Source organism: Chrysemys picta, chromosome 10 (genome assembly GCF_011386835.1).
Source record: "Chrysemys picta bellii isolate R12L10 chromosome 10, ASM1138683v2, whole genome shotgun sequence".
NCBI lineage: Eukaryota > Metazoa > Chordata > Testudines > Emydidae > Chrysemys > Chrysemys picta.
The window spans coordinates 30,192,322-30,210,486 of NC_088800.1; the positions used below are offsets into that span (position 1 = coordinate 30,192,322).

The following is an 18,165-nucleotide window of genomic DNA, read 5'->3' on the forward strand; positions in this document are numbered from 1 at the left end:
TAAATTATTTTTAAAAGAACAGAGGGAAAATTAAATGGTAACAGTACAATATATTTCATGTTGAATCAGTGGGACATCGTTCCTTAATTCCACTGATTTCTGTGGTATTATTCATGTAGTTAAAGCTAGGCAGTGCTTAAGAATCTAGCTGAATTGGTGCTCCTGCACATAATTTTTACACAACATTGAAAATATAACATGCTCTGTGCATACTTTTTTTGGTGTCAATTCTCACTGTTTCATGGGACTCTGCATAAAACTTTTGTGAATGAAACAGCACTGTGATAAGGCAAGGTCTATTGTGATCTTCACTAAATTTTGACTACCCTCGTGCACACAGAGCAGTCTTCTTTAAATGGGCACTTTAGGAACATAGTGAGAAAATCCATGCTTAACATATTATGCATCTGCATACTGCAGTTTCCAAAGGATTAAAACTCATTTAAATCAAATCTACTCATCACTGGTACACTCTGGGGATGGTACTTCTTAATGAGAAGAGCTAATTCCACTTCAAATTTCTACCTTTAGTTAGAGCCCATCAAACTACTCAATTTATTCTCTCTTGAGAGAAGCACATTTTTTTGCAGTCCTCTCAAAAATAGCTCAACCATTTTTGTTCAAACTTTAAACAAAACAAAAAATACCCCCAACAATTCCCTCTAAAGCAGAGAATAAACTTGGCAAATTTCAGCCCCAAAAGTGGAAGCTTCACAACATTATGAAAATGGGGTTACATGTTTAATTCCAACTGAAGTCAGTAGGACTTAAGCTCGTATCAATCATACACAGAGAATTATGTGTTTATGTGCTTTCTTGAATGAGGGCAATAATTTCTCATAAGCCACCCATCTTAACTTTTTTGGGGGTGAGGGAGAAAAGGTCTTCTATCTCTAATATATAGTAATCTTTGCAGCAAGATGAAAGAAAGTAACATGTTGAAATTACAGGAAAAAGGTTAATACACTCAATGTCTTTTTTTTTTAATCCTGAAACTAGTTTCTAAGGATTACGAAACCTGGTTCCCTAGGAAGTTCGCTTATCCCTAGTTAAATGAGATAAGTTGTTACCTTATTAGTTTTGAATAATTCTCCGTGTATGATTGGTAGTGCTACCATATTAAAGGGTGCATCAACTATAACGTAAAGCTTTATGTTGTTGGATTCCTGGTTACCTTCATATGGTTTCTTGTCAAAGAGGTTTTGTCCCCCTGGGTATGAATTACTTTACATAAGAAATTACATGCATTGATTCAGCTGTTTGGGCTACTTTTGTTATTGTTTAGAAATTATCAGGTTTTCATTGATATTTTTGCCAGCTTGAAGCATAGAAACAGCTGGTTTTGAAAAAGTAGTATTCTGTGGTTAGCTTCTAAAATGGGCTAATTCCAAGGGATATTTCAGAAAAAAAAATTTTTTTTCAGTAGAGCTTGAAATACATTCCAGACAAATACCAGCCAGAGACTGCTATCTAAATGGATGGATCTCCGATGATAACTCTAGCCTTCCCCCTTCATGGTTCAGGCTGTTGGGGAAAGGACACTGCTGTTCCCAGCTTTGAGAGCTCCATCTTTTGCAGTGGCATTGACTGGTAAATCTGTATTTGAACCATTTACATGGAGCTAAAAACCTATTTCCTACCCTCAGAATCATACTCTTTATTCTCTTTTCATCTATTTCTTATTTATTTTATATCGTAGTGACAACCTCTGAAATGAAATTCGATTCTGACAAACGTTGATTTTCTAGAACCTGTAGTAGACTTCCCCAAGCCTAATGTTTTCTGTAAACTTGTAGTCTATGTGTATCTTTGTACTTGCAAGTTCTCTATGACAGTGCTTTATATGTATTAGGCAAGTGATTTTTTTTGCTTACTTCTCTTCATCAGTCTAATTAATTCTTCATTATGTTAAAAAGTACACACTTTTTGCATTAGCAAACTTTTATTGGACTTAAAATTGGTGGGTTTTGGAACAGACTGAATTGCTTTGAGCTTATTTGCTCTATAAGAGTACAGTATGGTTTATCCCTTTAAACAATATCTTCTTATTCCATGTTATTGCAGAAATATTACATAAAATGGATTATGAAACACTTTAAAAAAAATTCCACAACTTACAAAATAGACGCACAGAAACTTTAACATTATCCTTTCACAAACAAGTGAATTGTGAAGGAAAGCCAAGTAAATGTGAAAGGATGAGGTTGTTGAAGGATTCTCTTTCCATTCTTAGCCATTCCCAAGGCTGCTATATTAGTAATATAGAAACTTAAGCAAATATTTTTGCAATTCACTAATCAATGGTGCCCAAAATTAAACTGCAGTCTCTTGGGGAGGCAGGATTAAGCCTACTCAATAGCATTCTCAGCCTCTTCCTCCAAATGTTCTTGGAAGTTATTTGATACAATACTAAAGCAATACAAATGTTTTAAAAGTGTGTATGCTGCTTTAATCTGATTACCTCTTGTCTGTAAAACTGTATCACTTCATTTTATTATCACCACCGCAATAGTTACAGAAAAATGTGAGCTATTGAGGAAGAATAGATTAAATCCCGTGTATAATAAAACTCAGTCAAACTGATAGTGCACATTCAGTTACGATAAAGATCCGTCTGTACTGCTATTATTTGAGGTAGGGTAGGAACTGTGAGAGAAGACTTATCTTCACTGCTAAAAAAGGTAACTAACACTTGTGAACTATCCCAAGGTAAAACATAGTGGAGAAAAGGCTTTTTAGTTTTACCATCAGGTAAAGTAAGTGAGGTCAGCACAATGCCAGTCTCTGATAGACCTAGTTAACCTCACCTTTTCTTAGCACTGAAGATGTGAACTAAGAGATGAGTTGCTGGGTCCACGCATTAAATGTGTGTGGTATAGAGAAGTTCATATTGCATTAAAAAAGAAAATGAAGTACTTATGTTTAATAGAAACATGTAATTTCTCCCCCTTAATTAAGTCCACTAACCCTATACAGGTCCTGGAAAACCTGGAAGAAGAACTAAAGCTCTAAATCACTATTGGGATGAAGCATCATTTCTTAGTAAATTTTCCAAAGTTTCTTCTGACTCATCAGGTTTCAATCCCCTCCCCCGCCCCACACTTTCAACAGAATAAAAGAATGTAATATTTCCTTTCATAGAAGTTACCTATGGTAGAGGTCCTTTCCTGGTAACCTCTTCTTCAGAGCCCTCTTGAAAGTGTAAAGGCTGTACAGGCCAGTCAGGAAATGATTCTCTTTTTCCAGGGACACAGAGTTTCTCAGTCAACAGGAAAAAGTCCTCCTTTATTCTTCCTTCTGAAGTGGTCACACAGTATTCATTTCAGTATTCATGATCAGTGTTGCTGTCACTCTGTCATTGGCTCCATGTCTTAAGGATTGACTTAACTGACACGTTCAGCTCCTGAATTTGCAGTCTGCCTAATGAATATACAACATTTCTAATTGTCTTTGTTGTGGTGGTGTTGGGAAGATCCCAGATAACTTTTTAAAGGTAGAGTTTAACTTTTCTTTTTATTCAGTTCATTTTCTGAGATATTCCTTCAGTTTAATAGAGTTCAATAGGAAATGAAATTCTGTTTTCAAAAAGTCCAAACACTCCTATTTTTATATAAAGTTTTTTGTTCTCAAAACAGTCTTCTTAAATTAAATAACCCTCAAAGTCTTTAGCTTAAATAATTGGAAAATTGTTGATTCTTATAACATTTTTTGGAGAGATGATTCTTGTCTTCCTGAGTTGGGCAAGAGATTTGCTTGAGCATTGCCAGTAATTAATTAATACCCCATTAATATAAACTAAATTATTTCTTAAATTAGTAGTTATTTGAGTAAGGTCATTAGATTCCATGTTGGTACATACAATATTTTACCATTTATCTAGTGATGATATTAGGAGTCTTGCACTTAGGTAACATATTTGCAGGTATGCGTTTCACAAAGATATTTGTCATTTAAGAAATAAACAAAAGCTTTAAAACATTTTCAACTACATTATTTTCCTAGTAGCTTTTCTGCCATTTTTGGCCCCTTCAGCCTTCTCCACCACCCCCTCAGGGTATCTGGCACTTCCTTTTGGCCCTTTCTAGACCCTTGCCCTTCTCCTGGATTGTCTCTTTTTTGTCATCCCCCATCAGGACTCCGCCCTTCCCTGGGCTACTGTCCTGTCTGTGAGGGCTCTATGTCCTCATGTGTCCTGGTTCCTCACAGATAAAACAAGTGCTCCCCCCTTCCTGTTTTCTTCATAGGTTGGACACCTGGGGGCTTTCCTGCTTTCTTTCCCTTGGGGCTAGACTTCTCCTCCCAATAGAGACATACTCTCCTAAGGTGTCCCCTCTGCCCACAGGTGTAACTTTGCCTTGCTCGGGCTTCTGGCCTTCTGATCCTGGGGCCTCTTTTCTTGCCCCAGCCTCTCTGGCCCCTGTTCACCTCCTGAAAGATCTTGAGCAAATATTATTGTTCTTCAACTAACTGCATCACATAGCTCTGCAAGTATCTCTGCACCTGCCTCTGCAGTTGCTACTGCTTCTCTAGAATCTGCCTCATTTGGGCCTGTATCCTCATTTGTTGCTTGTCAGCCCCCTTCATTGGGAGCAGCAACTCTGTGGTCCAGCCTTGGAGGGTACACTTGCCTTGTGCAAAGAGGGCCTCTGCACACGATGGCTCCATTGTCCCTTTGCCTCAAGTGTCTCTTTTACAGCCTTTCCTACTCCACTTGCTTCGGGGCAGCGCTCTTACACAGATTCTCATCCTGTCCCTTGTATCAGAGGCAATCACCTGCACAGTCTTTCAGACTCCCCTTGTAGCAGCAGCATGCCCGCATTCTCCACCACTTTGTGACAGGGTACTCCATTCACCACTAGGATGGCACTTCCTCCTGGTACTCTCTGGGATATAGCTTGCAAGGTCAACACCTCCTTCCGCAGCTGCACACCATCTCTCCTCCTCTCTCTTTGGGTCTCCAGCCCCTCTCTCGCTCCATGAGCTGCAGCCTCTTTGTGATGCAGCACTTTGGCCAGGTCATTATATGTGTTTTCCCCTTCCGTGGTGTCAGTCTTTTTTTTAGTAATCTTGGATAATCTTCCCATTCACTGCCTCATTGCTGCTTCCTCGATCTTCACACTCATTGTCCAATGGTACCATGTCCTCAGTAGCTGGTAGGGGAATCACTGAAGGTTTTACAATGTTTTACATTACTACAGAGGAGACGTGTGTGTAGCCAGGAGTGCATTATATATTGTGATATTTTTCAAAAAGACATGAATAGAATTCTGATAAACTTTTTAGGCTTCACTATAATCTTTTTCACTTCATGCCTTTTTTATAAGTTAATCAAGATATGGGAGCAGAGTAAACAGCTGCATTTAATAAAGCTGAAGTGTGTTGTGGGCAGAGTGAACAGCAAATCTCTGTGTGATCTGGCAGCTCTCCAGCGTCCTTTATTGTTGCTGCTGAAGGAATGTACCAAACCAGTGGGGTTTTCTTTCACTGAATTGAAAGTGGATCTGCATAAATTTTAGTGACTGATTATCTGGTCAGTGTTTGAAGGCACATTACTATATGCCTGTGTTTCATATCAACATACAAATTCCCACTTTGCAATTCTCCACAAACATACTTGTACACATTATACTTGATATTTCCCCTTATTGTAGTGCACCCAGAACCATGCTGTCCTACTCATTTGGGGTGTGGGGGGTAAAAGGGTAACAAACAAAGCCCAATGCAGTAGTTAGTATTTTGCTCACATTTCTTGTTGTATAGCATGTTGTTTCATTAAAGGAGGAAGGAAATGGCTTCTAATTCACTTTTAAAAAGACAAAGATGAGGTCAAGACCTTTCATTAGTAAATAAAACTAAGCACATACAATGTTACAAGTATAATGTAGATGTAAGTTACACAAGTTGTAAATCTGGAAAGACTTACAGAAGAGAGAAATCACAAGGCACATGAACTTGAAAGTAGATACTACCAGTAATAGAAAAACTAGATGCATGCAGTTAACCTAGAACTATAAATTTTATACAGGTTTCAGAGTGGTAGCCGTGTTAGTCTGTATCAGCAAAAACAACAAGGAGTCCTTGTGGCACCTTAGAGACTATCAAATTTATTTGGGCATAAGCTTTCGTGGGCTAAAACCCACTTCATCAGATGCATGGAGTGGAAAATACAGTAGGCAGCACATGAAAAGATTGGAGTTGCCTTACCAAGTGGGGGGTCAGTGCTAATGAGCCAATTCAATTAAGGTGGAAGTGGCCTATTCTCAACAGTTGACAAGAAGGCGTGAATACCAAGGAAGGGAAAATCACTTTTGTAGTGCTAATAAGGCCAATGCAATCAAGGTGGCCCATTTCAAACAGTTGACAAGAAGGTGTGAGTATCAGCAGAGGGAAATTAGTTTTTGTAGTGACCCATCCACTCCCAGTCTTTATTCAGGCCTAATTTGAGGGTGTCCAGTTTGCAAATTAATTCCAGTTCTGCAGTTTCTCGTTGAAGTCTGTTTTTTAAGTTTTTTTTGTTGAAGAATTGCCACTTTTAAGTCTGTTATTGAGTGTCCAGGGAGATTGAAGTGTTCTCCTACTGGTTTTTTAATGTTATAATTTTTGATGTCTGATTTGTGCCCATTTATTCTTTTGGTATGGGCATGGTTGACTTGCTCATCATATGGTGTGTCTTGGGCAAATTTCTAACCTGGCAGAGCCCATCCCTCTCCAGGCAGCCCCCTTTTCGTTGCCTCTTATGACATGCAGGAGGAACAGTGGGCCTATTCTGTCCACGGACCCACAGGGGAACCACTGCAAAGTAGTTTTCCTTAAATAGAGGTGATGCCTTTTGCTTGATGACTCAAAGGGATAACACCACACTCTACAATTGTAGCTTTCCAGAGACATGGTGGTTCCCATTCTAAGGTAACTGCCTTGGTGGACGAAGATGTCAAGGAAAATGCAGAAGAGCTGGTACCTTTTTCTGATCGTGCCAGAGTAATGGCAAAGCTTACTGTGTATCAGATTTTCATTTTGCCTTTGTTTCCTTTAGTAAGCAGGCATTATTTGAAAAAATTTACATCTTGTCTCAGATGTCTGTTACTAAACCTGGGCACCAGGCCAAGTCATCACAGAATCTTGTACAGTTTGGGGATCTGATTCTTCATTAAATGTTTTTTAATAATTTGCTTATGTTTTATTCACATACAGTGGAAATCATTGTGTTTTGGGCATTCAAAATTAGATTGGACAGAGCACTGGAAATGTACTGAAGGAAACAGTCTGCACTTGCAAGAAGATAGAACAGCTGATACACTGTAATAGCCTTTTTCCATCTCTAAGTATTGACAACTCTTGTCATTATTTTGCCAGTCAGAGGAGTTTGTCCAGGGCTGGAGCCAGTCTCATTATGACATGAGAAATTCCACCCCTCTTTTGAATTTCAGCTCCGCCTTGGGGAAAACCCTCTAAATGGCTGTCTTCCCTATGGCCCCAGTCCTGCCGAAGAGCAGCCAATCGGAGCTGCCTCAGGAAGCAGGCAGAGCTCTCACCTCCTCCATCCGCCTCCTCAGGAGCAGACACCCCATTCTCACAAGAGGGGAGGAGAGAGCAGAGAGCTGAAAGAGCCCTGCTGTTCAGGTTGGCTCAGCTCCCTCCTCCCCTCTGTCCTCCTAAGAGCAATTGGACAGCTCCTCTCTGCTCCTCTATATCCATGCACCCTAGGTCTGGGAAATTAATAGATATAGGGGGATAGAGGGGATTTAAGAACCCCTGGAGCTGCAGAAGGAGCAGATATGAGGCTGGAGAAGAGAGGCGATAATTGATTGGCGGCACAATTTGGAGTGGGGGTGTCAGAACAGACATGGGGGCTCGGGACAGATAATTGAGGGGGATGCAGGCACAGAACTGATTGTTGGGCAGTAAGATGGGCAAATGTGGGGTTGCCAAAGACGCTGAGGTATTGTACAATAGTTTTAAAAGGAAATAAAGTGACTCTAAAACACCCCCAAAATACAGAGCAATTATATATAAATCGAATCAGAATTAACTATTAGACAATTGATTGCCATATCTTTTACAAATATGAAAATGATGCTCTCTTTGACCTGTGTATTCTCAAGCAGCATTTCAAATGGATGTACTAATACAGTGTGAGACTCATTTCTCTCCTTCATTAATGCCATCTCTTTTGAAACAAGGCTATGTACACACTGCAGCTTAAATTGGTATAAGTTATGTTGCTCAAGAGTGTGAATAAGCCACACACCCACAAGCAACATAAGTTACACTGATTTAAGAGCCGGTGTGTACAGCGTTATTGGGTGGGAGAGCTTTTCCAGCCGACATCGCTACTGCTGCTCATGGGGGCTGGAGTAATTAAGTCGACTACAGCAGCGCAGCTACATCAATGCAGCTCTGTCGCGTAACCATAGCCTAAGATAGACATACTTGAATAATGTTTATTTCTCATTACAAGAAAGATGATTCTCCCATGTCAAGATGGTTCCTCCATATAAACAGAATGAATATGAAGTATACATTTTTCCAGAATGTCTTTTTATAGCCTTTCATTTTAATGAAACTCTCCTGATTCTGAATTAGTTTAAGATTTAAAAGAAAGTTACTTGAGTTCACATGTGCCACATATGCAGTCCATTTATGTCCAGGTATGCAGATCTAGAAAGATAATTAATTATATATAATGTGCATGTACGTTATTATGTGCCTCTTACAACACCACCTTTGGTTTTATGACAGACACTTTGAAATAAAGTATTTGCTCAGTTTCCTTAAAATAATGTTTTCCCTTTCCCATCATTTATCATGTGTTAGAAATAATTTGAAAGACTTTGAAACCAGGCTTTCATCCCAGATAAATGATCCTTTTTGTTGTGTGACATATACAAGACTTAGGAATTTAATGATGCCATTCTGGCAAATTAGGATCTTAAACAACTCCGTGTAACAAAACACTATCATTAAAGTGCTAATGCAGTTACTGCTACCTTTTTAAAAGTGTTCCAGTAATTTAAAAAAAATGTTTTTGATCTATGAAGAAAATTGTTGCACCTGTTTTTCCCCTTCACTGTTGCGTTAGGATTTGTGAGAGTTAAATATAAACTTATAAAATATAGAATTTATTATGGTCTCGCAGTTAAGGTTGCATAAAAAATTTCTGTTTTGCAGGGTTTTTACTTCAGTTTCTCACTCTTTTTGGGAATCCTTTTATGTAAACATGCCATGGGGAATTTGAACCAAATTTCAGCTACTAATTAATGTCTGTAGAATGCTCTCCAATGTATATATAATGTGTGTGGAATGATCTTCTATGTCTATTTTGTGTTTGTATGCTGCTGGCTGAGCAGTGTCATCATCAGTGACATCAGCCACTCACCACTCAATCCCTCCAGTTCATTCGTAAACTTGGGGACAGTCACTATTGCTATGGTTATTGTGGCAATAGTTGCCTTTGGTAACTAATTTACCTCAAATTACCATAATGTTATTACAGACAAGGGTCCTAGGAGGACCTTGTAATGAAAGCAGAGTGGGTTTGGATAAACTCCTGTTCTGCTTGTTTGCGTTTGTACTATAGTAAGTTATACTGTTTCTTTTCAAAGAGTAATTGTTACTTTCCTCAAAAAGGGTGTGCCAAGCTGTCCTAAGGTGATTCAAGAGCATGAGTACCAACCTAAAGGCAGATTCTCACAAATCCCAGATTGCTTGTGAGTTCTATACTTAGATTTCATCAACCAAGTATTAAGTGTAAACTCCTCAGGCACTGTAACGTGGAGTGCCAGAGTGTCCCCTTGGGTACTCCGATCTATCTTATCGTCTAGGCAAGTTTACCTTTGTGATAGATAGTCCCTTGCATCATGAAACACAGTAATATTCAGGTTACTCCAGCTCCCAAAGGACCAGTCAGTTACAGCAGGCCAGTTGTACCTTAGATTTCATGCCAAAGACAATGCTTGTAGCCAATCCTATTTTACATCTTTAGATAGTTTATTAGAAAGGAAATGAGTTATTTACAAGGTTAAAGCACATAAATATACATACACACAAATGATTTCCAATCTTAAGTTTTAAAAAGTAATAGAAGCTTCTGTAATAAGCAAACTCTATATGTTTTTTAGGGCTAACCCAGGCTAAACACTGGGGATCTCTTGGCTATGCCTAGAAAAGAGTCAAGAGTCCAAGCAGCAAAGAAATACAGTTTCTCCTTGTTAGAGGTTTTTATCCCTTCCTCCCTTCTGCTTCAAATTGCACACTCAGCTGGTGGGAGGAATTCACTTGCATGTCTCCTCTTCATTAAGGGGAGAGCAGCGAACAATAAACTAGGTCTTTTGTCCTCTTTGATGTTCCACAGTAGTTTATCTCGTGTGGGGGGCCTTCCTTGTGGGGCAAAACATAACACTTGCAGTTAGAGGCCAGCATTTCACAGAGCTTACAATGAAAATGCTCAAATATTATTTTACAATATGGGATACCGATGTTTACAAGTGAGATTAATACATGCAGCAGCTTACAATAATTCAGTAAAGTTTAAACATGTTTTTATAACTCTAATTCCTTTTTTAACAATATTAACATACAGGTGAACCTGTCCGTTTCCAGCTATGTATTCACATGAGTATTCACATGTGGCCTGGGAACCTTGACATAAACTGGCACCTAGTTTGCCACCATCACCGGGTTACAATAAAATAAGATACAAAATTACAGGAGCTCCTTTCCATGTATATTGTTTTATCTTTTCTTTACAAATTTGGAGCTATGTCTTTTGAAAATTTAGCTTTTTAAAAGGCAGGAAACTACCAGTATATATCCTATTTGGTATTCTGTTATAAACTTCTAAAAAGTCATTTAGAAGGTCCTCTAAAGCTGAAGTTTCATTAATAAAAACCACACTTTGTTTTACTATAGTTTAATTTTTTTAATATATTGGTCAACATGACACTGAACAGTGAAATTTGGAGCTCTACAGAGATTACAAAGGCAACAAAATATACAATGATTTTTGTAACTTAAAAAAGTAAGGAAATTCCCAAACAAAAAGCTTTGTATAACAATCAAGTTGCTTTCCTCAGTAAACTAACCCATAAAAAATAGGAAATGCAAAGTTAAGAATTAAAAAGTATCAAATGGTTGCATAGTCAAGCACTCTCAAGTTAGAAAATGCCAGAATTGGTGCTGTCTACTGGGACCCTAACAGCATCACAATGCAAGAGACCAAGGGGCTCACTGGTATCTGGTAGTGAGCAGTGGGAGTTTCAACTGGCCTGACTTGTTCAGTGTATCCCAACTCACTAATGTCATAACCTGTATCTAAAAGGTGTCAAGTAAGATATCAATAGAAAGCAAATCACATACTGATCATTACTATTATTGTGTGGTCTATGTATGGAACACAAATGCAAGATTACAAAAATATTGGGAATTATGTTCTTAAAGTGTGTCTGTCAGGCAAGGCTGAAGTTATCCTACCCTACACACAAAGGAATTTGGGTGTACCACCTTGAAAGTACTACCAAGATACATTGAGACAGTGGGAGTGTATTTACATAAAAGGTAAACAAAACCATAACGCTAACAAGGTGAGGAGATAACCACTCAGAATCATGGCAGGGGAGAGAGATTGCAGGAACAAATCAATTTGCATGTTAGCAAACACCATCTGGGAAAAAAACCAGCATGGAACCTCCTTCATGACCAAACTCATGTCTTCTTCCTCACATCTTGAATTAACTTTATTTTGTGACGGGGAGGGGTAACCTACAGAAGAATCAATTTGAAAGGTTACCTACACTATTAGAGAGGTAAAGACCCCCAAGTTATCTTTCACCTAGGAAGATAAGGGCTACCCTGTGCTTCCATGAAAGATCCTGACTGAGATACAATCAGCCATGCTGGAGAAAGAGTAATTGGTGAGAGAAACCATATTAAACAAAGGCTGTACCTTTCTAGATTAAGTTTTAGACTTTTAGATGTGTGTCTTTTACTGTTATTTGCTTGTAACCCTTCTTTCTTTTATTTGGCATCACTTAACGCATGTCCTGTTGTTAATAAACTTGTTTTATTTTAATCTAAACCAACCCAGTGCTGTATTTGAGTTGAAGTGATTGTTAACTCCAGTTAATGTGGCAAGCTGCTGGGTACTGGCTTGGAGCAAACAAACCTTATTATTCCTCTGAATGGTCCAGGAGAGGGCTAGACTTTGCAGAGCACACAGTTTTGGGAAAATATGGGAGTTGAGGGTGTTTTGAAATCACATAGATGTTAGTAACCAAGGCAGGTAGATACCAGTGTGTGGCTGGGGTGTAACAAACAGGCTGCTGGAATCAGAGTGCTGAGGCAGAGCTGCTTAACATATAGACACTCAGTACATGCTTGTCTGCTGGCTCTGTGTTCCAGGGTTACAGGGCAAGTGGTAGCACAGCTCCTCACTGGTCTGAATTGCCCCCCAGAATGTGACACCCATGCAGCTTTACTTTGGCCCTCATATGCATTATGATATACTCTTTAATTACACAATCCTGTATTTTACATAGGACCCCTGGTCCATTCAGTGCACAGAACGGATCTGCTCTTGTAGGGTTACCATATTTTGAGTGTCCAAAAAGAGGACACTCCACAGGGCCCCGGCCCTGCCCCCAGCCCCGCCCATGCCCCAACTCCACCCCTTCCCCAAAGTCCTCGCCCCAACTCCGCCCCCTCCCGTGCTTCCCGCGAACATTTGATTCACGGGGAGCCTGAAGCAGGCAGCAGGTAAGCTGGCAGGGGGGTGGAAGGAGGAGGCGCGGGCCCAGTCTGCCCTCCCCCCAACCGAGCGACTCCCTCCGGCCCCCGGCCCAGCACCCCCAGCCCAGCACCGCCGGCCCCAGCCTGGCCCCCGGCCCAGCACCTCCCTATTTTCCCGGACATGTTCGGCTTTTTAGGATTTCCCCCTGGACGGGGATTTGAGTCCCAAAAAGCCGGACATGTCCGGGAAAATCCGACGTATGGTAACCCTAGCTCTTGGGACGAATCAGAGTTGTGTAATGAAGGAGTCTGTTGTCTGTATGACCCCTGCCTCATTAGTTTCAGAAGTTGAAATGTGAGTAATGAATGAGGCGGGACTGCAGGAAGAGAAGGGATTGTCTTGTGGTTAGGGATTTGAATGTCAGCCCGGATACTTGGATTCTATCTCTGCCTATGACCTTGAGTTGCTATGTGATGCTTGGGAAGTCACTTACACCAAACTTTTCATAGATGGTCACTTCTTCAAGAACAAGAGGACCAAATTAAAGGTTACATAGACAATTTTCATTCTGAGTTTACCTTACTTGAGTGGTTGACTTTGCAACCTTTTAATACTTAACTTTGCATTTCCTAATTTCTATAGCATCCTTAGCTAACATTAAATGAAGGCTTTTTGTTTGTTAATTTAGATAAATTTCAAACTTAGGGGCAGACCTGCAAATCCAAGATAGCATTAATATAAGGTAATGGTTTGCTCTATCTGGATTTAATAAACTGCAGTTAAATCACTTTTATGTTTTTCTATTTGGAAAAGTGCAGGATTCATTTTTGCTGAACTCTCATTTATACAGCCAGTTTGAAGAAGTTAAATAATTCTTAGCAGAAAATGAATATGACTTCAGAGAAGTTGACACAATTCTAGTTTACTTCCATATGTAGGGTTTGCAGGAACCATTAGCCGTTTGTATACACAAGATACTTACATGTGCATCCAGAAGAAAATACACTGTACAAGAGTTTATTGCATTTTCTTTTAATTCAAGGTAATTTGTAGACATGGTTCCTAACTGATTCCTATCAAGAGATGCTGCTGTTTAACTGGAAAGATTAGCAATCTTCTCTTAGGGGGAAAAAATCAGCCAGCCAAAAATTTTGAAAAGAAATACACACGAGTTATTATAGCTAAATTGTTACTAGACAGAATGTCTTGCAAAAATTTAATTAAGTGTACAAATGGCTCTTTACATTACTCAGAATTATGACCAGAGAGCTCTGATGCTTGGTAAGAGACACAAGATCACCATTACTGGCACAGCATTGTACATCAGATCAGTCCTTCCATTCTGTAAATCTTAGAAATGAACTATGATTTTCATAAATAGTGCTCTACGGAGTCATAGAAATGTTGGTCTGAAAGAGATCTTGAGAGGTCATCGAGTTCATTTCCCTGCACTGATCCATTCTGGCCGTTTGTCAGAACTGGACACTTTTTTTTTTTAGTTCAACATGTTAGCACAGGGTTTGTGACTTTTACATGTATTTGCAATAAATTGGATCAACTGTTAGTTATTGTTTGAGGCCTGAAATGGTCCGGCTACTTTGCTCTCATTAGGACACACATCTGACCCTGTTTTATTTCTTATAGGTAAAGTAATGCTCTAAAGGAGTACTGCAGATTTGATTGTCATAATTTATTTCTTCTTACCATTGCTTTTCTGGTTATAGATAAATTATTCTATAGACTCAAAATTTACGTAATGTGAGTCAGGTTTATTTTTCAGTTTATAAATCTCTGAGAGATGTGAGTTTGGTGAAATTGCATGCAGAGTTACTTAAGTGAGCAATCTTAGTACAAAACTCTGATTATTCCCTAGGTTTGAGTCTTCAACATATTTATGGTTAATAAATCTTCTGCAAACAATCCAAAAACTAATGCTGTCAGAGAAGGAGAGCTGCGAGGGAAGGTAGTAAAGATGACTTGCCATAAAGCAGTGTGTAATACCTCTCTCTGTCAGCCATCTTGCTGGAGCTATGAATGTGTATTATTGATATGAAACCTGACATCAACCATAATGTACCGATAATACAAGATAATCCCCTGGAACAGGCTTATTATAGGACTCTTGCATCCATGACAACATTTTAAGTTGCAGTATAATAACTTATTACTTTTACAAGTTTTGAGGAAGCATTTTTATTGTTCTGTGGTTGAATAGTATCTGCATTTAGTATCCATCCTGAACAACATTTGTGAATGCACAACATGCCAGTGCTGTGTAGACGCTTATGTAGAATTCCACAATGCAATAGTTTGCTAGGAGAGAAACATCCTTTATATTTCAGTCCTTCAGTCATCCGCTTTGCTACGAATATATTAAAAGCTGATACTTGGGTTAGGGCGCTAAGTGTTGTTTCATGGTATAGATGCAGATTAAAGGAAGGGAAGGGACTGCTGCCTACCTTTCCACTACAACCATTAGGGCTCGGAGAGAAATTGCAGGGGCCACCATAAGTGTTCAAAAATCATAACTCAGCCCCTCGAAAATCATGAGATTGTCTAAAGACCATGATTTTTTTAAAAATAAAATAAATTTGTTTTTTTTTCTTTTTTGGTGGGGGGTGCACTTAGATTATGCTTTCAAGCTTTTTTTCTGCAACCCCATGAAGCTTAGCAACTGTCTAATTTTAAATGGAATTCTCACATAATCACAAGACTCCAGGAGCTGCATCTTTCAGAAAAAACCCAAATATCACAAGGCTTGCAATAAATAGCAAAATTTGGCCACATGGCTGCAAATTGCGGCTGCTTCCCTGAAATAACTGCCCTACCTGCAAGTGACAGTTTGTTGTGTGCAGTGCTGTTTAAGTGGATTCAGTTGGCCCAGCAGGTGAAGGAATCTATGCTCCCCTTTTACATAATAGAAGGGCAGGACAGAAATACTTCCTCAGTTGCCCCATCTCTAAGAGAAGAGAGAATAAAACAACTCAACCTTTCCAGCACCCTCTTTACATAGAAAGAGTGGAGAGGAAATGGAATGAGAGAAGAGTGTGGGAAACTGGTTGGGATGGAATGGAGAGATTAGGGATAGGGAAGAAGAAGATGGGAAAGAGCATGATATGGTGGTTACAATGGAGGAACAAGATATAGGGAAAATGGAGAGCCAAGAATGAAGACAAAGTAGGAAAAAATGTAGGAAGGTCTTGGATGAGGTGGCGTCGTCTGGGAAAAAGAGTGTCTAGGTGTTTAAGAGTTTTGGAGGCTCATACATTTTACTGGACCCTGCTTATGGTTAGCCTTAATCCATCCCTGCTCTTCAATGACTTTTATTTTTCTCCTTTAGTGTGGAAATTAAACTATAAACATCATATTTACAACTTGCTGTGGTGTGATCTCTTTATTTGCCGATATTATTGGTAGGTAAGAATGGAAGAGTCTTCCCCCCCCACCTCTTGGTTTCACCATTTGAGTGTGGAGAGTTGGGAGGTATGTGTGTGACTGTAGATTAGTACAATAAAGAACATCATGTTTGATTGCTCACAACTGTTCCTGCAAAGATTCACTAAAATAAGATAAATCTGAATAATAATGAGTATTTTTGGTTTCTGCACCTTTTCACTGAAGTGCCTCCCCGGTGTTGCTCTCTATCAGGATTCAGTTTCTGTCAGTTTCTACTGAATATTTATTATTCTCCAGCTGTACAATAGCCACCTTCTTTCCTGATCTCGGCACAGACACTGTTTAGAAACTGTGTCAGACTTTGTTTCTCTCCAGGCTTGTAAATGTTTTTATTACAGTATTGTGGATAACTTCTTTCCAAGTTATCTGCTTGCCTAACTCCAGAAATTCAGTCTTTTAGTAGAGGATTACAGTAACTTGATGCTTTTGTCTCTCTCCTCTTGTTAACCTTCCTAAATTCCACTTTGTGTAGAGGAGTACTTGTAAGATGGAGTCCAGTCTATCAGGTTATGCCATATGCTCTCAATAACGTTATTGCTAACCAGTGTGCTATATTTCTATAGCCTTCCAATACATTGCAAGGACGATCAAACTATGCAGTCTCAGATGAAGCTTTTATTATTTTTTCCTAATTTATACATACATCCAGTATGCATACTCTTACAAAACTTTTTGAAAGAGGTTTGAGTGGTTCACGGACAATAAGTCATTTGATACAATTCCACATGGGAAATTATTAGTTAAATTGGAGAAGATGGGGATTAATATGAGAATTGAAAGATGGATAAGGATTTGGTTAAAGAGACAACTACAGTGGGTCATATTGAAAGGTGAACTGTCAGGCTGGAGGGAGGTTACTAGTGGAGTTCCTCACAGATCTGTCTTGAAACCAATCTTATTTCGCATTTTTATTACTGTCCTTGGCACAAAAAGTGAGTGTGCGCTAATAAAATTTGTGGATGACACAAAGTTGGGAGGAATAGCCAATATGGAGGAGGACCGGAATATCATACAAGATCTGGATGACCTTGTGAACTGGAGTAATGGAAATGGGATGAAAGTTAATAGTGCAAAGTGCAAGGTCATGCATTTAGGGACTAACAACAAGAATTTTTGCTATAAGATGGGGACTTAACAGTTGGGAGTGACAGAGAAGAAGAAAGACCTGGGTGTATTGGTTGATCACAGGATGACTATTAATGTGATGCGGCTGTGAAAAAGGCTAATGCAATACTAGGATGCATCAGGCTAGATATTTCCAATAGAGACATTATACAGGGCACTGGTGAGACCTTATCTGGGATATTGTGTGCAATTCTAATCTCCCATGTTTAAGAAAGATGAATTCCAACTGGAAGAGGAGCAGAGAAGGGCTACTAGGATGATCCGAGGAATGGAAAACCTACCTTATTGAAGGAGACTCAAAGAGCTTGGCTTGTTTAGCCTAGCCAAAGGAAGGCTGAGGGAAAATATGATTGCTCTCTATAAATACATCAGAAGGATAAATACAAGGGAGAGAGAGGAGTTATTTAAGTTAAGCACCAATGTGGACACAAGAATAAATGGCTATAAAGTCACCATCAACAAGTTTAGGCTTGATAATAGGCAAAGGTTTCTAACAATCAGAGGAGTGAAGTTCTGGAACAGCCTTCCTAGGGGAGCAGTGGGGGCAAAAAATGTAATTGGCTTCAAGACTGAGCTTGATAAGTTTGTGGAGGGGATGGTATGACAGGACTGCCTACAATGGCATGTGGCCCATCGGCAACTGCCTGTAGCAAAAATACCCATTGTCTCTAGACAGGACATTAGATGGGGAGGGCTCCAATCTACTACAGAGAATTCTTTCCCAGGTATCTGCTTAGTGGGTCTTGCCCATATGCTCAGGGTCTCACTGATGGCCATATTTGGGGTCGAGAAGGAATTCCCTCCCCCCCCCCCCCGGGTCAGATTGGCAGAGACGCTGGGTTTTTTTTTTCCTTCCCTAC

General features: G+C 39.4%; 1 protein-coding gene across 5 annotated transcripts in view; it reads left to right on the forward strand.

Annotated features, from left to right (window-relative positions):
• ENTREP2 (endosomal transmembrane epsin interactor 2) overlaps window positions 1–18,165 on the forward strand; it is a 407,682-nt gene that overhangs the window by 258,517 nt on the left and 131,000 nt on the right. The window lies entirely within an intron of this gene.